This window comes from Tursiops truncatus, chromosome 5 (genome assembly GCF_011762595.2).
Source record: "Tursiops truncatus isolate mTurTru1 chromosome 5, mTurTru1.mat.Y, whole genome shotgun sequence".
Lineage (NCBI taxonomy): Eukaryota > Metazoa > Chordata > Mammalia > Artiodactyla > Delphinidae > Tursiops > Tursiops truncatus.
In genome coordinates, this window is record NC_047038.1 from 84,171,906 (window position 1) to 84,190,267 (window position 18,362).

The window sequence follows — 18,362 nt, forward strand, 5'->3', positions numbered from 1 at the left end:
AGGATTTACCAACAATCCAGGGAAGAGATGGAAATCCTCTCCAATTCCCTTTCCACCCTCATACCATAAAAGTCATTTAAATTTCCTTCTTTTTCAAGACTGAATATTGCATTGTATATATGCACCACATTTTAAAAATCCATTCATCTGTCCATGGACATCTAAGTTTTTTCCATATCTTGGCTATTGCAAATAATGTTGCAATGAACATAGGAGTGCAGATATCTCTTAAGAGACTCTAGTTTCAATTCTTTTGAATATATACCCAGAAGTGGGATTGCTGGATCATATGATAGTTCTATTTGTAATTTTTTGAGGAATCTACATACTGCTTTCCACAATGGCTTTACCATTTTACATTCCCACCAAGAGCATACAAGGGTCCCAATTTCTCCACATCCTTGCTAACAGTTGTTTCTCTTTTGTTTTTTGAGTATAGTCATCTTAACAGGTGTGAGATGTTATCTCATTGTGGTTTTGATTTACATTTCCCTGATGATTAGTGAAGTTGAACACCTTTTCATGTACCTGTTGGTAATTTGCATGTCTTCTTTGGAGGAATATCTATTCAAGTCCTTTTCCCTGCCATATGCAACAACATGGACTCACCTGGAGGACATTATGCTCAACAATATAAGCCAGTCACAGATGGACAAATACTGTACGAGTCCACTTACTTGAGGTATTTTAAGTAGTCAAACTCATAGAAACAGAGAGTAGAATGGTGGTTGCCAGGGGCTGGGGTATAGGAAATTGAGGAGTTGTTGGTCAATGGGTATAAAATTTAGGTTAAGCATGTGGCACAAGTGATAGACATCTGTTTCATAACATCGTGCTTATAGTTAACAATTCAGTATTGTACACTTAAAAATTTGTTAAGAGGGTTAGATCTCATGTTACATATTCTTAGCACACACACAAAGTGGAGAAGGCAGGACTTTAGGAGGTGATGGATTTGTTTATTACCTTGATTGTGTGATACTTTCATAGGTATATGCATATCTCAAGTTATATACATTAAATATGTCAAGTTTTATTGTATATCAATAATACCTTAACAAAACTATTTTGAAAAGTCATTTGTGGCATGAGGAAAATGTTAATTTCAATAATATAACAACAATTAGCATTCATTAATGTCTCCCTATACTGTATCAGGCACAATGATAAATATTTGATATATATTTTATTATTAACTTTCATAAGCCTCCTATAAAGTAGGTAATATCATTTTTTTAATTTTATAGATTTTATTGCTCTTGCTAAATTAAGTTATTTAGGATAAGATAACTAGTAAGTGGAAGAGGCTTGGCTCCTATCACAAAACCCAGGCTCATAATTGATACAAAAATTGATATGCTGAATACTAGCAGCTGCTAATTGACTCTACACATAGACTTCTCTCAAATATTTGTTCAAACTGAACGACTCATCTGGGATTGATTCATAACACAAAAATCACGTATCCAATACTGGGATTCCTCCCTTGTAACAGATGTCTCACATCTGCCTTACTTGCTTTCCCCATCCATTCAGATTTAGAGATGGACCCTAGATTAATGGAGCATGAGTGTGGTGAGAGCACAAATGTCAGAGTTCTAAAAATCTGAGGGTGAATCACTTCTATCCCATAAACTAGCTACCTGAGATTTCTACCAGACACTCATCTGTCTTTTAGTTTTCTCTTACATAAAATGAAGATACAAGATAATTGCCTTCTAACTTGATCTATGAACATATAAGATCATGAATGGAAGATGTTGACTTCTATGATTGACACAGATAATGTAATCAAAATAGTAAATATATAACTAAGATCTAAAGTTTATGAATGCTTGATGAGAATATCAGCTACTTAACTTGCTCTGCTTCTTCAACTCTGATTCTAGCTAGAATTCCAATCTAGGTATATGTACATATGTTTTCTCTTTTAATGCTCAAAGAGGATGAGTGTGATATTGGATAAGAAGGAAGTTGAGGCTCAATGAATTCAGAAGATTAAGTTGAATATTAGGAGCCCCCTAATCAATTTCTTGCCAACCTGGTTGTACTTCACAGTGCCTTCCGGTGCTCACTGAACTTGTGCCACTCCCCACCAAACACCCTCACCATCATTCCAAGTCAGTCCTAGCTCAACAGTTCCCCTGATGGCTGCTGAGTTGCTGAGGACAGAGAGAAGTTTAAAAACTGCAGACTTGGACACTGAGTATCCTAGAAGCTATCCCAGTACTTGGTTCCAATTTCAATCTCACTCCTCTTCTTGACAAAAAGATGGAAAAGTCTTTAGTGGCCCAGGATAGGCCAGTTACCATTAATTTAGGATGTATTAGATCTTCATTTAGTTCTTGCCTCTGGATAACTTAAATGTGGTTATATAGGAGGGCCCGCCACATCAAGAAGAATTTGCCTTGAATCAGATGTTTCTATTTTTTAACATTTTGTCTCCCTAGTCTTCTTTTCTTTTTACCCTGTGACAATTTCAAAGCAAAGTAAAGAAAGCTAAGTAGTTTCAACACACATACATACACATCAGAAGTGCTGCTCAGAGACTTTCAGTGTGTCATAAACATAACCAGAGCAAATAAAAATAAACCAGTTTGAGACGGTCAAAGAAAAAAGAGAAGCAGCTACACTGTACATTATTGCCAGATTCTGAGCATCAGAAATAAGCCGAATGTCTAAATCTTGGGCTACATTTTTGGGCAAAGCGGCAGAGAGCTGGTTAAAAGTAAACCAGGCCCATTAGGCTCTCTTGACCTTGTGAGGAAGTAGGTAAGGCATGAGGATGGGGGTAGGTATTCTGTAAGGATAATTATTTTTATAATAAGAGAGCAATCCTGACTTGAGATTACCTCCCTGCCATGGACAGGCAGTGGCTGACTATATTCCCAAAGCTTTCTCTTTTAACACTATAAGAAATATTTTCAAAGATCTCTGAAAAAAGTAGCTCCTTTCTCTTATCACCTTAAGGGTTCTCTGGGTTTATTTCCATCATTAGTTGAAATTGTAAAGCTGAGCCAATAATTCCATTTGTACTTTATTCTCTGGAGAGCCAAAACAAAGGTCAGTTACCCTCCTTGCCCTTTTTCTTCCAACCGTTTGGGGTTGCTGATGGTCTCCTTGCATTCTTGGCTTGCTAGATCAAAACCTGGGATGAAGCCAAGAGTGACAACAGCTTTGCATTGAAAATAAACAGGAATTTAAATTCTACAAGTGTGTTGTTGTGTTGTTATTTCACGTTTATTTAATTCACAGGACGTTTGGCACTCAAAGGTCATGTGGGAATAGTGTGATAAGGATCATGCTAACAAAGACCAGTTTTTTCCAATATTTTTATGCAAGTGTGACACAAAACCATACCTATAGCTTTTGTGAATTTTATGCTTAGGCTCTTTTACTTTGTTGAGTTTCTATTCCTTCTTCTTCTTACTTTTTTTTCCTTTGCCAAGAGCCCTGTTTCAGGGAATAGGGGGCATGGATATACTCAAAACAGATTAGTGGATATTTGATTGGAGATACAGTATGAATAAAATCAAAGTAAAGCAACTTATTGTGTGTGATTAGAAACAAATAGGTAAGTGTGACACACAAAAGTAAGTATGATAGCACTAATGGGAAAGGGAGAAAGATATCAGGATTAATCAGAAAAATAAAGTTGTTTCTGGCTAAAAATTGAACTATGATTCTTTGAGTATGCAAATATAGAGAAGATATGGAATTGGACAGTACTAATATTATGGCTCCTGTTCTAAATCCATAGGTAACAACCTTACTGTTTTGTAAACATGGTTTTTATTTCCCCATAGAATAAACACAAGGAGATGATGGTGCTATTGTGTCATTTTTATTTTTACCATCATCATATTGCTTTTTATGAAGCATTGTTTCTCTCTTCTGGGATACTCCAGAGGAAAGTAGTGAGAGATTACAGTAATCTCTGTTCATTGGGACAACAGAAGATACCTGCAACTGTTTGTCTTTCTCGTATCTTTTTAAATTTGATGTTACTAGATGGAAAACCTACAGAATTGACACCACATACTCCCTTACATAACGATCTCCCGATTCTTGTAAGTAATGCTAAAGATCATTTTCAGCAGTTCCTGGACTCTGTGCATTTTTCATATATTCTAATAGTGTAAGGCACAAGACCAAAACCCAGTGTGTTGTGCCTTCACTCAGAGGATGAGCAAAGCTTTCATGTTCATTACTATTTCGATCTCAACATCCCAATGTCATACATGTCTGTATGTTTTTTTCAGGATCTTTGAAAAAGCCTTTCACTGATTTAGGAAATAAAATAGAAAAGATTAAGGCAGTGGAAATAAATTTAATTCAAGTTTTGCTGCAAAATTTTCCTCTGCCTCCTCAAAAATGGCAAAATTCTTGGCTATATTTCCATTGGATATTACATTCCTTATAAGCTTCTTGGTAAATAAGGATTAGTTTATTCAAGAGTTTGTTCCATTTTCCTCCCAGAATCATTTTATTTGTACTTTGCTTAAATATAATAAACAGAATAAATATTCTGGCAGCTTGCAATGGGAGATTGAGTTCTTATATTGAAAACAAGATCATAGTAAATAATAATGAGCTCTGTCTCTGGCATATGAGTTAGAAACAGACTCACAAAGCTTAGGGAGATGTGCATCTGTGTAAAGTTTTATAAGAAATAAATGTTATCCTTTACCATGATTCACAATGATGCTGTTAAACAGAAATATGAATTTTTCCTAACTGCCAATACAACTGCAACACTCTATGTGGGATTCTGAATTCAAATGGAGATATAATGGGTATATCAGACAGACTCCAAATGCACAACTACAGTTTTCATGCAATTATTCCAAAAGCTTCTTAAGTGACCCTGAAAGCAATTTAAAATCTATGTGAATCTGTGTTTATTTTCCAATGGATCCAAGTGGGTACATCTTTATTTGAACCAGGCTCTCAAATTTAAAAGGGAGTTTTAGAGACACATAAAAAGAATGTCTGGGTTTTTCCTCAGATCCAAAAAGGGGGACTATTCATTAAAAGTAGTTGCTGCATGATGTCTTTTGCATACAACTCACAACTTAGATCTGATCTGAAGATCAAGAAAGTTCTACATAGTTTTGTATCCAAAATACAACCTATACATACTAGGTGTACAACAAATAAGTGGTGAGTATCAATATCTGTTGATAAAAGGACTGGCATCTGAATTTGATAGAGGGAGTTGTTTTTCTGAGCCTTGGGGATGTGCATATGAACTATCTCACTACATTTTTTTTTTTTTTTTTTTTTTGCGGAACGCGGACCTCTCACTGCTGTGGCCTCTTCCGTTGCGGAGCACAGGCTCCGGACGCGCAGGCCCAGCGGCCATGGCTCACGGGCCCAGCCGCTCCGCGGCATGTGGGATCCCCCCGGACCGGGGCACGAACCCGTGTCGCCTGCACCGGCAGGCGGACTCTCAACCACTGCGCCACCAAGGAAGCCCTCTCACTACATTTTTAATGCTTCTAATTTCCAGATAAGATAGACAGACAGACACACAGATTGTTATATACTTAGATAGATGACAGACAGATATGCAGATGCACACATTAAATAAATACATAGAAACAGATACATGGATAGATACTTAGACAAAGAGACATGACAGATACATGGACATAGATATATATCCATATATGTGACAGATACATAGACAGATAGATACATAGATAGATGATAGGCAGACACAATGATCAAAAAATTTTATTCAACTCCTTCCAGACCTTACTGAAAATATATATGTTCTTAAGACTGATTGATGGTCTCACACTGGAATAATTACCAGTCCCAAAAGAGACATCATTTTCTTTTTGACCAATAAATTGTCCTTAAGGTTTCCCCATCACACCCTTATACTGATCCTTTAATTCTTCACTCAGAAAATTCACTGCACTTGTGTTTGAGTGATGTGGCGCTCTCTCACCTGGCCAGCTAATATATTCAATTTTAAATAAGCTTCTTTAGTGGTCTTATATTACTCTTTAATGGTTTGTTTTATTCATTTGAAATTTTATACTGTATGATTTTGGCCCATTGTGCCCTTGTCTTTTTACTTTCTGTTAAGCAAAGACAGTCTGTGTCTTCTCTTTATTTTACGCACACTCACATTAAGTTACAGAGACCAACTTAAACCAGATATTAAGACCAGACCCTGTTTAAACCAGGAAACTGCTCTGTGACTCCCTGTACTTTCAACTTGTCTTTTACCACCAGCAGCTCTATTGTCTTGAGTTTTGTTCACAGAGAATGGACCTTGATCAAATGCCACAAATTTCTGTCCAAGTACAACCTAGAACAAACAGGTATGGGAGCTGCAAGTCATTTGTCTTGCTCTGTGCAAACAGATCCTAAATACAATTTTTGATTAATGTAATTGAGTGGTTTCCCTAAAACCTTGAATAAAAAGCCCTCAATAAAGTTGTCCTTACTTCCCTTATGGTCTTTGAGCATATACACTGGTTTGCTTAGCTCAAGGAACTCCTTTTATTTTTTATTATAAGAACTCATCCACAGATTATACTGAGAATGAACTTCATGAATTATTATTTCTTCATGATTATAATTCAGAGTCTTTAATTTACTCTAAATACTGCCCAAGGTGCTGGGAGGTGAGTTGCTTAATTTATAGTGAAAACTAACTTCTGGTTTATTGAAGAGCTACATTCAAGAACTTTCGAAAATTGAAGAAGATAGAAAAAATTTAGGCAAGCATTTAGAATTATATTGGATACCAATGTCAGGTTTGCCAGATCTCTGGTAATTGATCTACTTACTGAATTAAACAAATGGAGACAAATAGACAAAACATGTAATTAAAAGTTGTAAATAGACTAAGATGCCTAATACATAAAAACATCTTGTAATAGCCAAAAATGAGGAGAAAGCCCTATTCAAGACTGTCTTTCCTTATGGAATATTGAACAAAATTCAAACTGTAAGCAGCATGATAAGAAATTATGAATGAAATTATGAGGTAATTTCAAACCAGATTATATCATAGCTTTAAGTGATGCTTGGATGTCAACCCAGCTGCAAAAGTGAGGGAGCCTCAACTCTATCGGTCATTGGTTAAACATAAACAAGATGATTTGACTTAGCAGACCTTTACATTCACAGAGCTATAATGAATAGACATACCAAAACCCAAAAGAATTTCCTTACCTTAAAGTCAACAGCTGGCATATGTTCAAAAGAACTAAATTACAAAAGTTCAGCCCTTTCTTTGTCCTAAAGCTAGTAGATTGCCAAATATGTTTGTAGATAATGGAAAATGAAATGATATTAGAGCAAAACACTATCTAGCCCTACAGGATGCATTTCAAGCAGAAACGCTATAGATAAAACACACTGATGGTGTTTTGAGGACATCTAGTGATCCTCACAGCTCTCCATTTTACCTTTGGACTAGTACAAGGGAGTTGACAATAGTCATAGGATGATATAAATATAAATATCCTCTGAGTTAGGTGCTACTGTCTAAAGCCTAAGTCCCACAATTTTATATTGCATATCCATCAAAATATATAAAATCTTTTTACCAATATAGTTGTAAGTACTAAGAAATACCAATCATTCTCTCCATTTCAACCAATATATTTCCTTTGGTCCCCTTTATTCAAAAACATTATTTTTTATATGACACTACTTGCAAACTGAATTGAAAATACTTTTTATGTAAAAGCTATTGCCAACCAAGTTGTTTAGAAAATATATTATTTTTGAAAATATTTATTGATTCCCCATGCATAACTTAATTAGATCTGATCTTGTCAAAGCTGCCCAACTTGATCAGGAACTACTGAAAACAGATGTAGAAGTCCCAAATACTCTCTGGACCAAAAATTCAATGTATAATACAGTGATTAAAGGAGACAGATCCAGTTACAGTCCAAACCGAAAACTTTCTTTCTTTAATAGCTTACATTACATACTAAAACTAGAAGCTAAGACTGAATAACTGAAGTATTAATTTAAATATTAATTAGTAAGGGCTTAGCAACACCCTTCATACCATGTCCCTATAACACCTATATTTCTGTCATTTAAAGAAAGCCAAAAGTAGAAGATACAGATTTGAATAGGATTTAAGGACATTTTAAATATTAGTATTCATACAATTTTCTGTAGTACTCACCAAAAATATTATCCTCTCCACCATATTTCTTTATAGTAAATTTTATGTTGTAATAGAACTCTGCTCATTGTTTTAGATAGTAGAGATTTGCTTGCATTCACTTGGGAAAGATAACAGTACACTTGGACTATAACGTTTCAGAGATTTACTAAGATACAGCCATTTAGAAAAAAATATTGTTTTATGGCATGGTTAGTCAACAACAACATAACAAAATTCCCGTAGAATTCTCATATATGCACTTCGATATGGTATACATGTGAATTTTTTTTCTCCTGGCCTAAAAGCACTTGCAAACGTATTTACCTTATTACAATTCTTAGCTAAACAGGTTCATAAGAATTTTACTTAACACACAGGATCTTGTTGTCAAATTAAACTCACATGGATCAGGCATTTTACTCAATATCAAACTCTAAAAATTAATTCAAAAATATTGGCAATCAGAAGTTTCAGATGAAGTAGAGAGAGATCTATGGTATTGAAGGAGCTCTCTAGGTCCTTACTTTCCCTGTTGGACATGTACTTCCCAGCTTAGAATAGGTGAGGTCTTTATGTTATGTTTGTGGGGTTCTTCACAGAATATGAGCATTGAAAGTATGAAACACCTCCATTTAATAAACTAATGAGTTGTAGAACTTATGTGACATTCTTCACACAGCCAAGCCTTGTAGGATTCTATTTTCTATAAGCAATTCTTAGTCAGGGACAGCACTATAAGTAATACTAGCCATGGACATCCTGCTGAGGACATTTTAAAAATAAAGTTTCTTCCTCCTAGAAAATATCACTAGTTTATTAATCCCAAGGTCCAACTGATGAGGAAATTAAACTTGATAACTTGACTTCTTGTTTTCCCCCTTGGGGGTGGTGTTTTCTACAGGTAAAAGTGGTAAATGGATCTCATGCAAATTAGTTTAACTCCCTCTTCTCAAGCTTCTATGGAAAATACCTAGTTTTACCAAAGACCAGTACTCCACCTCAGGACATGATTTCTTAGCAAAAGTTTGAGCATTATATCGTGAAAGAATTAAAGTTAACAAAAACTGTTACAGAGCCATCAGTTAAGAAAATTTCTAGAATTTAACAAGATATTACAGGCAACAGGTCCCAGAATTTTCAGCCCTTTCTAAACCATTTATGACCACATCAAGTTGATTGTTCTTATATATAATCATGAAATTCAGATGTTGAAGAAACTTTTGTATCCCATAAGTTTAGCATCAATATTAACATAAATTATTTGACTTCTATGCACACAGAAAGAGATACCACACCTAGCAGTATTTATGTAATAACATGGTCACATCCACATCAGAAAGTCATAACTTCCAAAGCCTTTCTTTGGACCCTGTAACTACAGCATATCTCCCCTCTTTGAAAGATGTTATGAAAAAAGTAGCGGCATCATTGAATGTAATTTTAGGTAAAACTCTCCACTTGATATGTCCATATATGGCATAATCTTTGATAATAATATATCTATAATTTCTTTACTCATCATCTAAACAACCATGAAGTTTTGCATCTCACGTATAATTATCTATCCTTGCAACACTATCCACCACATGAGCTTATTAATCTGACTGGGAGAAAGTAAGTCTCAAATTACTCAACAATTATTGATGCCACAAACCAATGTTTTAGTTTCAGCACTTGACAATGCACATTAATTTTGGTTGTTGATGGCTCGTGTTTAAAGACTGAGGTAGGAGTCTCTAATAATGGATATATATTTTCTCACCAAAGTTCTTGATAGAATACAATTTCTATGTAAAATCATTCCAGGCAGACATACCAGAAAGTTCAAAAAAATGGAGCCAATGATCATATAAATAGTAGATATGCCTATTATTTATTAGGGAGCTTGAAATCCTAAGGAAAAAGTAGCATGTGAGCAAATTTCCTATGAAAATGTTAACCAATCCTCCCATCTGCCCTCCTGTTTCACATCTATTTAGTCCCATGTTATCTGAAAGAAACACAATGTGAGCCACAGATGGGAGTCTTGTACATAATTTTAAACTTTCTAGTAGCCACATTTTTTAAAAAGTTAAAAGAAACAGATAAAATAAAATATAATCATGTTTTATTTAACTCAATTATCCAACATTTTATATTTTCAATATGTAATCAATATAAAATGAATGAAGTATTTTACATTATTTTCTTCTTAATAAGCTTTCAACATTTAGTATGTATTTCACACTTACTGAACATCTCAGTTAGGACTAGCCACATTTTAAGTGCTCAATAGCCACTTGTGGCTAGTGGCTACTGTATTCTATATTATGTAATTGTTTAAATTCCCCAAGTCATTTTCTTAGGCTATCAACTAAGAATGAAAATAACTGCTATACTAATGAATGAGAGTCAATGTTTCATAATACTATTTTGAAACTTTCCTACAAAAAAAAATACAGATGGCCAGAAGTAATAGAACTACCTTCTGAAAACATAATGTGCTAAAAACTTCTTGATGGCATGATTAATATTGGGAAAATTCAATGAACTTTAATTCAGCAAGTACTCACTGAATTCCTATTAGGTTCAAAGTATTAATTAAGAAAATATTAATTGAAGGTTTGTAAGTAGAACATACTTTTCAATTGTCAGAATTTAAGCAAAGAACAAGGGAGAAAAATTCACCCCATAAGGAGTTTTGGTAACATGGAGGTGATTATGCCATGGAAATTGCAAAAGAAATGAGACACTACCAAGCATACAAGGAGTTTAATTTCTATTTAAAGTAAAACATGAAGTACTACAAGACAGTGTGAAAATGTCGTTGTAAGAGCACAAGTGAATAAACAGATTGAAAATGAAATGTCAGCTAGATAATAAAAAGCGCAATGAAGGTAAATTTTTAAAAAGTGGATGATTTGTTAGCTAATGATGTGGTGAGAGGGTATGACCTGCTATTTTATATAGAGTGATCAGGAAAACTTTCCTGATCACTCTATATAAATTTTGATAAAATTATATAAATGAAGGATGAATCATGTGAATATTTGAAAGAAGGGCTTTCCAAGCCTAAGGAAATGCAAATATAATTAATTCCCTGAGCAGAGAAAATGACACTCCCTCTACATCTTTTAAATTTATTTTTGGAGAAAGATTAAAGATAGTGAAGACTGGTCATGAATTTGAAAATGTGGCTAGGGACTAGATCATTCAGGTATACCATGGTAACAACTTTGGATTTGGGTGTTTTTGTCTTCTGGATGTGATGGAAGCTGGGACATTTAGATAAAGAAATAATGTGATCCTATATTTATTTGTGAGAAACAGAAAACAGGATAATGCTGAATACAGGGATAGTTGTTTACAGTCTACTGTGGTTGTTACACAAATAGGATAGTTTCTTTTCTAGGGTGATGAAGTGATGTGATGGTACACAGCTGGGATACATTTAGAAGGTAGAGAATATAGGGTACTTCCTAATGGCTTGCTGTGGATTGTTCAATAAACAGGAAAATAAAAGTCTGAAAAGCAATAGATACAAAGAAAACACTAAGGAAGCAGATTCCAAACAGAAGAATCACTTCAAAATTGGGCATGAAGCCAAAGCAACATCCATAGCTAGAGTCTGTTGAAACGGAGGAGTTAGATGGCCTGACATAGACTTTACAGGGTCAGGAAGAAATTGGAAAACCTTTGATTAGAAATTGTAAATGAAAGGACAGACTAGAATTAATAATAGTCTGAAATGCAAAATTACTTAGTTTTATAAACCACCCTTTCCCCACACCAGAATTTTACTGAGTAAACAGAAATGAGTTGTTAAAAGTAGAGAATTCTTGATATTTTGAACATTCTTACAGTGATCTTTTCTGATTCTGCAAGAACAGATGATGATAATTGAAACTAAATTCCTTCCTTGCTCAACAAGTAGATGGGTAAGAATCTCAGCTTTTTGTAATGGTAGCACAAAAATTGGGAGCTGAATTATCTAAAAGTGATCTCTACTTCATTAAATCCTTAAATCCCTCACCTCAAACTTCTACACAAAAGGAAAGATGTGCATTCTTTGGGGAAAAAAACAAAGCAAAGCAAAATGTAGGTTACTTTCCACTGAGATTTTATATACATATATTATATTTTCATAATTTATATGTATTATTTGTATATTATATAAATAATATGTGCCATATGTATATTATTTTTATTTCATACATTTATAATATGAAATAAAAATATGAATCATAGAAATAACCAGAAAATGTAATACATAACCAAAGGACAGATAAATTAATGGAAGCATACTCATTGATGAATCAGATATTATACTTAGCAAAAATGACCAAAAATTTTTTTCATTATAAAGATGGGTGTGATGGATGGAATTACAGGACACAGAAGGATAAATGGGGAATGATATAAGTAACTTTAAGCTGACCAAAATATTCAACAACTTAGTGGAGGATATTACACTAGTTAACATATATGAACCCAATACAGGTAATAATTTTTGCTAAATATATAAAGCAAATATTAACAGACATAAAAGGAGAAATTGATAATAATACAATAGTTGGGGACTTTAACATACCACTTACATCAAAAGAAGAATAAATATCACATGATCTTAACAATAGATAAATAAAAAGCATTTGAAAAAATTCAATATCTATTCATGATAAAAACTCTCATCAAAGTTGTTATAGAGAGACTATAGCTCAACAAAACAACAGCCATTTGTCACAAATCCACAGTTAACATCATACTCAATGGTGAAAAGTTTGGCTTTTCATCTAAAATCAGGAACAAGACAAGGATGCCGACTCTCACCATTTTAATTTAAAATAGTATTGGAATTCCTAGCCACAACAATCAGACAAGAAAAAGAAATAAAAGGCATCCAGATTGGAAGGGAAGAAGTAAAACTGTCACTATTTGCAGATGACATGATGCTTTATATAGAAAACCCTAAAGTCTCTACACAAAAACTATCAGAACTAATTAATGAATTCAGCAAAGTTCCAGGATACAAGATTAATATACAGAAATCTGTTGACTTTCTATATACTAATAATGAACTATCAGAAAAATAAAATGTAAAAAAAACAAAACAATCCTATTTAAAATAGGATCAAAAAGAATAAAATACCTAGAAATCAACTTAACCAAGGAAGTGAAAGACCTATACTCTGAAAAATATAAAACAATGATGAAGGAAGCTGACAATGATACAAAGAAATTAAAAGATATCCCATGTTCTTTTACTAGAAGAATTAATATTGTTAAAATGGTCATACCACCCAAAGCAATGTACAGAGTTAATGCAATCCCTATTAAAGTACCCATGACATTTTTCACAGAACTAGAGCAAATAAGCCTAAAATTCATATGGCGCCACAAGAGACCCAAAGTGCTAAAACAATCCTGAGGAAAAAGAACAAAGCTAGAGGCATAATCCTTCCAGACTTCAGACTATCCTACAAAGCTACAGTAATCAAAACAGTGTGGTATTAGTACAAAAACAGGTATATAGAACAATGGAACAGAATAAATAGCCCAGGAATAAATCCATGAACCTATGGTCAATTAATCTACAACAAAGAAGGCAAAAATATAAAATGAGGATGACACTCTTTTCAATAGGAGTTGGGAAAACTGGACAGCTACATGTAAATCAATGAAATTAGAAGATAACATAGGCAGTATGTTCTTTGACCTAAGTTGTGACAATATGTTTTTGGATATGTCTCCCTAGACAAGGGAAAGAAAACAAAAATAAACAAATGAGAACTAATTAAACTTAAAATATTTTGCACAGTGAAGGAACTCATCAACAAAATGAAAAGACAACCTACTGAATGGGAGAAAATGTTTACAAATAGTATGTCTGATAATGGGCTTATATCCAAAATATATAAGGAGCTCATATAACTCAGTATCAAAAAGGGAAACAACCCAATTTTAAAAATGAGCAGAAGACCTGAATAGACATTTTTTTCCACAGAAGACATACAGATAGCTAATAGGTACATGAAAAGATGCTCAAAATCACCAATCATCAGGGACTTGCAAATCAAAATCACAGTGAGATATCACCTCACATCTGTCAAAATGTCTATCATAAAACAGACCACAAACAACAAGTGTTGGTGGGGATGTGGAGAAAAGGAAACTCTTTTACAGTGTTGGTAGGAATGTAAATTAGTGCAGGTCCTGTGGAAAACAGTATGGATGTTCCTCAAAAAACTAAAATAGAGCTGCAATGTGTTCCAGGAATTCCACTCCTGGGTATATATCTGAAGAAAACAAAAACATTAATTCAAAAAGATACATGTAGCCCAATATTCACAGCAGCATTGTTTATAATAGCCAAGATACGAAAGCAGCCAGCAGCCTAATTGTCCATTAACAGATGAATGGAAAAAGAAGGTGTGATACACACACACACACACACACACACACACACACATATACATACACTCAATGGAATATTACTCAGCCATAAAAAAGAATGAAATTTTGCCATTTTCAACAACATGAATGGACCTGGAGGTTATAATGCTTAGTGAAGTAAATCTCTCACAGACTTACAGATACAGAGGAAAAGGGTGGAGGATGGGCAAGATAGGGGAAGGGGATTAAGAGGTACAAACTATTAGGTATAAAATAAATAAGATACACAAATGTACTGAGGGACAGGGAATATAGGCAATATTTTATGATGACTTTAAATGGAGTAATAATCTATTAAAATATTGAACCATATTGTATACTTGAAACTAATATAATATTATAAATCAACTATACCTCAATTTTTAGAAAATGAACTTTTTACAAATAAAGGCACTATAAATCAAGTTAGAAGATATGAAAAGCCTGGAGGAAGACATTTTCTGTATAAGTAAAACAAAGGATTTGTACCAGATTATAAAAATATGAATATAGATGGAGAAAAAATAGTGAAAGTTCAATGGAATAGATGGACTGTCAAACAAGCAATACACAGAAAAAAGTAATCCAGATAACCAAATAACAAAGAAAAAGTTATGTAAAAATTCTATTACCTTAATCTTCAAAGTATTTATATGGTTGGACTTCTCACCACTTCTACTATATCTATGTCACCAAACTACATCATAGTTCACCTAAATTATAGTGTTTGCATTCTGTTATTCCTGCTTCTTCCTTCACTTACTTTCATAATTCTATTCTGAACACAGTAGCTAGAGCAGAGGTTCTTTATGTCATTGTTGCTGTTTTTGACATGGGCCCTTTTGGCACTCTAGTGATGCCCATGGACCCCTTTGCAGAAAAAAAAATTTAATCCAATAATACAAAATACATGAAATTTCAAATAAACCGATTGTATTTAGATATGGTTAACCAATTTTTTAAAAATTATATTCTAGTAATATTAACAGGATATTTAAAATAGAAAGGCAGGTTAAACTTCATTTTTTATAGAAATATTAGGAAGACTGTTTTTCTTATTTTGTATAAGACCATTAGATTGTGTGTAACCTTTGACAAGAGAAAAATAAATATTATGAGGGCATCTACATAATTTTGATTGGTTTGTTCATTTGTTTTGGTAGTTGTGAGTGCTGAAAATCCTGATTTGCAAAGATATAGTTTGAAAATGGAATTAAAATGTCCTTAGTTGTTTGTTTGTTTGTTTGTTTCAGGTTCAGCCAGGCTTCTTTCAATAAATACCTGCATTTTCAAAGGTTTTTGAGTTAATCTCCAATTGTAGTGAATTATTTTTGGTTCTAAGTTTGATGAGTTTATCTTTGATGAGGTAAACATTTCTGATAGAGACTGTTTTTTAATCAGGAAAAAAAAATGATGGTTCAAATCACTGCCATCAAGATAGATATGCTCTTAAAAGAGTTATGAAATGTCTCCAAGTATATGCACATTTGTATTTTCAAAAATACTGAAGAACTTAGTATCTTAACCCCATCTAAGTAAAACACTTATTTCAGCTTTGGAAAGAAGTCAAGGCCACCTGACCCTTCTCTTTTATCATATCAGTAATTTAGCCAAGAAACCTTACAACTGTTTAGTAAATTCTATTACTGGTTGACTTTGGGACCTTTATCACAAAGACTTACCTCATTTTCATGATCAAAAAAATCTTTCAGGTATACCAACCTATGAATAAAATCTTTTTTCTTTAAAAATATCACAAAAGTATGTCTTTTTTTCTTTCAGAGAAAAAAGTAAAATTTTGGTTGTCCTTAGTAGAAATAAATGCTTTACAACTGTCCTCTTAGAAGTCAACAACTTTCTGTGTGGTATAGAAAAAATGTCACGTTCTATAATTATATTTTTTAAAATGTCTAAAAAATATAATTCACAGACTTGTTGGTGATTTTTATAGCTGTTAAAATTTCTTTCAGAACTACTGTAAAGTACAAAGCATTGAATGACAATGGATTGAAACAAATCAAGATGGATCACCAAGCACCAAACATCAAAACTATGTGCAAAGGGAAGAATATGAAATTTTTCCTTCTGGCTGAGTTATTTTCCCATAGCTACTATAATAAATTATAACAAATTTGGCAGCTTAAAACCACAGATATTTATTCTCTCACAGTTGTAAAAGCCAGAAGTCTGAAATCAGTATCACTGGGCCCAAATCAAAGTGCTGCCAGGGCCAAACTTCTTTCAGTAGGTCTAGGGGAGAATCTATTCCTCATGTCTTCTAGCTTCTGGTGGCTGCAGCATGCCTTGACCTATAACTACATTATTCCAATCTTCAAGGCCAGGAAATTAAAATCTCTCTCTGTTTCATCTTCACACTGTTTTCTCCTCTGTATGTCAAATCTCCCTCTACCTCTCTCTTATAAGGATATTTGTGATTTCATGTAGGACCCATCCAGATAAAGATAATTTCTCCATCTGAAAATCCTTAACTTAGCCATATCTGCAAAGACCCTTTTTCCTTAGGGATTAGGAACTAATATCTTTGTGATTGTAATGGGAAGTGGTATTGTCATTATTCCATTATTCTGCCTACCACACCAGCTATACTTTTATTTGGGAGAGAAAAAAAAAAGAACTTTTCTATTTCTTAAATAATAACTTTAAATTTAGTTTCCAAAAGTGATTCACAATCACAACTTAATAAAATCTTCTTTGGTGACCACTACAGGAGGAGAGGTAGGTATTTGTTCTTTCTTCAGCTTAAATCAAGCAAGGGATTTAAGGAGGAATTAATTCATGTCTCTCAAAATTTGGGGGGCTCAGTGGCCTGGTATATGACTTCTCTCTGAAAAATCTAAAGGACAAGCAACTCTAAGTGGAAGATGAAGGAATTTTGCTATCAGGTAGAATCACCCAGTACACACAAAGTATTTAGGGCCGAGAATGAAGAAGAGTTTTCTGTTGACAAAATGTGGACCTTATACACAGGATGGCTGACTAATGGGACCCAAAAAAAAGGGAGAGAGAGCTTTTGTAATTGGACCTTAGAAATAAAATATTGCCAGCCATATCAATAAACAAAGGATCTAGCCACCACATTACAGCTGCCCTAATGGTGATCCCTGAGGGAACTCAGGAAGGAAACAAAGAATGCCTGCTATCTAGTAGTCATCAGACTGCAGCCACCCCAATGCTGCATCTTGAGGAAACTCCGGATAAGAAAACACAGGACACTGGCCCCAGATAAAATAGGTGCATATCAAAGGAATGATTTCAGTGAGCTCAAACTCTTGCATCTTACCATATGTAGAAAAGTGTTAAATTCCTTAACTTGAGATATTTGACGATCCAACTACCTGCCCTTTGTTTTGAAAACTCCTATATATACTGGCTTCCCCTTCACCTCCTCAGAACAATTTTCTCAGCCTTTATCTGAGATGCTGTCTCCCGGGCTCGAAATTCTAAGAATGTCTGCTGAATAAAACACAACTCTCAACTTTCAGGTTGTGCAATTTTTTTAGTCGACAGACCCCAAGACCTAGAAACCAAAAGACAAGACTTAAAGACCCATGAAAGAGAAAGTATCATCTATCTCAAGTAGTAGTCATAAGGGTGTTGTCTTAGAAGAATTTACAAAAATTTCCCTCCAGAGAAAGTTGAATTTCAACAACTTTCAAGATGAGAGAGTATAGCACCAGTTCCTGAAAGTGTAAGACAGGAAGAAATGTCTATGCCTCTTTAGTTGCTTCCCTCTCCTTCAAACTCCAACCCTGGAAAAGTCAGAAATTAAGGAAAAGTA